This window comes from Apium graveolens, chromosome 7, assembly GCF_009905375.1.
Source record: "Apium graveolens cultivar Ventura chromosome 7, ASM990537v1, whole genome shotgun sequence".
Classification (NCBI taxonomy): domain Eukaryota; kingdom Viridiplantae; phylum Streptophyta; class Magnoliopsida; order Apiales; family Apiaceae; genus Apium; species Apium graveolens.
Window position 1 is genome coordinate 195,591,946 of NC_133653.1, and position 3,776 is coordinate 195,595,721.

Here is a 3,776-nt window from a genome sequence, read left to right on the forward strand (position 1 = left end):
TCCATCAAATGGTTTCAAACAAAGAGCAAGCAAAAATTGAAGCTGCAGTCGAAACAGAAGAAGTCCAGGTAGATGAAAGCGATTTTAGCAAAAAAGTAAAAATTGGGTCAGGACTCGAGGAGTCCTTCAAGGAGAAATTAGTATCCTTGCTCCGGGAGTACAGAGATGTTTTTTCCTGGAGTCCAAGAGACATGCCAGGACTACATGAGTCCATAGCAATGCACAACTTGGATGTCAACCCTAACAGAAAACCAGTCAAACAGAAGAGAAGAAACTTTGCCCCGGAGAGGCAAAAAGCCATCGACGAAGAAGTGGAAAAGCTACTCAAAGCAGGAATCATCAAAGAAATCAAATATCCGGAGTGGCTAGCTAATGTGGTCATGGTGAAAAAGTCCAACGGCAAATGGAGAATGTGTGTGGACTACACTGATCTGAATGATGCATGCCCGAAGGACCTGGATCCTCTCCCAAATATTGATCAACTGATAGATGCCACCTCCGGACACATCATGCTAAGTTTCATGGACGCCTTCTCCGGATACAACCAGATAAAGATGAACCCAAAGGACATCCCCAAGACAACATTCATAACTCACAGAGCAGTCTACGCTTATGTGATGTTACCCTTCGGGCTTACCAGCGCAGGATCCACTTACCAAAGAGCAATGAACAAGATATTCAAGTCCCAGATTGGGAGGAACTTGGAGTGCTATGTCGATGACATGATTTCCAAATCAACAACTATACCAGGGCATGTGGAAGATCTAAAGGAATGCTTTGACAACCTAAGGAAGAATCAACTCAAGCTGAATCCGGAGAAATGCACCTTCGGAGTAGGAGCAAGCAATTTCCTAGGATTCATGATCAGCAACAGAGGCATAGAAGCCAATCCGGAGAAAATAAAAGCAATCCAGGAGATGAAAGCTCTCAGGACCCAAAAAGATGTGCAGAAGCTAGCAGGATCCCTAGCAGCACTCAGGAGATTTGTGTCAAAGCTAGCAGAGAGGTGCCTACCATTCTTTGATTTACTCAAAGGAGCAACCAACAAGAAAGAGGTAAACTGGAATCCGAAGTGCCAAAAAGCATTCGAGGAAATCAAGTCCTACCTCTCTCAGCCACCAGTCCTAACGAAGGCTCAACCAGGAGAGCCTCTCTACTTATACTTGTCAGCAGGAGCACAAGCTATAGGAGCTGCCCTAATCAGAGAAGAGAATGGAAAAAAACAACCAGTTTACTATGTAAGCCAAGTCTTAAAAGATGCAAAAACAAGATACCCAAGATTGGAGAAGTTTGCCTTTGCCTTAGTCACAACTTCAAGAAAACTCAGGCACTACTTCCAAGGGAGAGAAATCAGAGTAGTAACAAATCAACCACTAAGGAAAATAATTCACAAGCCAGATGTCTTGGGAAGACTTGTCAATTGGGCTGTGAAGTTAAGCCAGTTCAATTTAAGCTTCATTCCCAGGACGGCAATCAAAGCTCAAGCTCTTGTAGATTTCATAATCAAATGCAACTTCCCAGAAGAAGAACCGGAACCAATGGACATGGATCAGGAGCCAAAAAAGGAAATAAGTTCAGGAGCCTGGACCTTAAAGGTAGATGGTTCTTCAACAAGAGAGAGGTCGGGAGCCAGACTCATACTCAGAAGTCCAGAAGGATTCAAGATACAGACATCTATATCTTTCGGCTTCCCCGTAACAAACAATCAAGCAGAATATGAGGCATTGATCGCAGGACTAAAACTCTTCAGGACTCTAAAGATCCAGGATTTAAAAATTTACAGCGACTCCCAGATAGTGGTCAAGCAAACAAATGGAGAATACATAGCAAAGGACCCTACTCTAGAAAAGTATCAAGCCTTGGTTCAGAGCTACTTAGCTTCAATACCAAGCCATCAAGTCATTCAGATATGTCAAGAAGAAAATGAAGAAGCAGATATCCTATCCAAATTAGTCCGGAACTCATCAGATCTAGACTGCTCAGTTTATTTCGAAGAACTCCTCAAACCATCCATTGAATCCAGAGAGGTCTTGGAGATCGAAAGCAGCCACAACTGGATGACTCCCTTCATCAAATACTTGGAGAATGGAGAAATCCCAGAAGATAAAGGAAAAGCTCAAAGACTGAAAGCAAAAGCAGCCAAGTTCTTCCTCGAAGAAGGAGTACTCTACCGCAGGACCTTCTCATCTCCTATCCTGAAATGTATTGGCCCAGAAGAAGAAAAGTACTGTTTGGCAGAAGTCCATGAAGGGATATGCGGAGACCACATGTTTGCAAAGGCCCTAGCTCATAAGATTATAAGACAAGGCTACTACTGGCCAACCATTCATCAGAATGTAATAGAATTCATCAAGAAGTGCAAAGAATGTCAGCTTTTCAGCAATGTGTCCCGAATCAGCCCAGTCCTACCATCCTCAGTCCTGTAACCTATCCCCTTCACTGTGTGGGGTATTGACATCATGGGACCCTTCCCCCGGGCCAAAGTAGACCTCAGGTATCTGCTAGTCTCTATTGATTATATGACAAAATGGGTTGAAGCAAAAGCTATGAGGACAATCAATCAACAAGGCTGCATAAAGTTTATGGACAATATTTTGATGAGGTTCGGGATACCACGAGTCCTAGTATCAGATAATGGGCCCCAATCCATTGGATCAGAGTTCGAGTCCTACCTCCAGGAGCGCGGGATCAAGCACAAAAAATCATCAGTGGCATATCCCCAAGGAAATGGCCAAGTAGAAGTAACTAACATAATCCTGCTCCGAGGTATCGAGAAAAGACTCAAAGAAAGCAGAAGCAAATGGCCAGAAGAACTACCAAGTGAACTTTGGTCCTACAGGACAAGCCCAAGGACAAGCACCGGAGAAATTCCATTCAAACTGGCTTATGGAACAGAAGCAATGCTTCCTATTGAAGTGGGCTCTCCTTCCCACAGAGCAATAAACTTTGAAGAAGAAGCAAATGAAGAAGGACTCAGAACAAACATAGAGCTAATTGATGAGGTCCGGGACCAAGCTGTAGAAAGGATGGAAAAATACAAGGAGAAAATAAGAGAACACTTCAGTAAGAAGTCAAGAGTCAAAAACTTCCAAGTTGGAGACTTAGTCCTTCGAGACACTGAAGCATCATATTCCACAAACACTGGAAAACTAATGCCCAAATGGGAAGGACCATACAAGATCAAAGAAGTCCTCAGGCCAGGAACCTACAAGCTCCTGAACATGGATGGCTCAGAAATCCCAAACACTTGGCATGGACTAAGGCTAAGAAAATTCTACCAGTAGGAGAATAAACAAAACAACCAAAAACCTTGTAGCCAATATGGCAAGCAACAAATTTGTTTCTCCTTCTATTTTATATGAATGATTAATGAAAAGCTTTTCCCTTTGACATACTTTTCAAAACTAACCACTAGTCCGGACAAGCTATTAGTCAGGACTAGAGCAACCATTTTTACTTAGAATTAATTTTCTAACTAAAAGCCACCACTAGTCCGGACAAGCTATTAGTCAGGACTAGAGCAACCATTTTTACTTAGAATTAATGTGGCGCCCTCCAAACCCGGGTCAGAAGTTTGGGGTCCACACACACACCTTAATTATAACCTGCTTATAACAATAATAAAGATAATAATAATATATGCAGTGACCCTACTTATCAACTACCACGGACCGCAACAGGTTAAAGTATGCACACAAGCCAAACACACTAATATATTACAAACCGTTCAAATCCCAACTATTTCAAACTCACACTGAGTATCAAACATTAATACA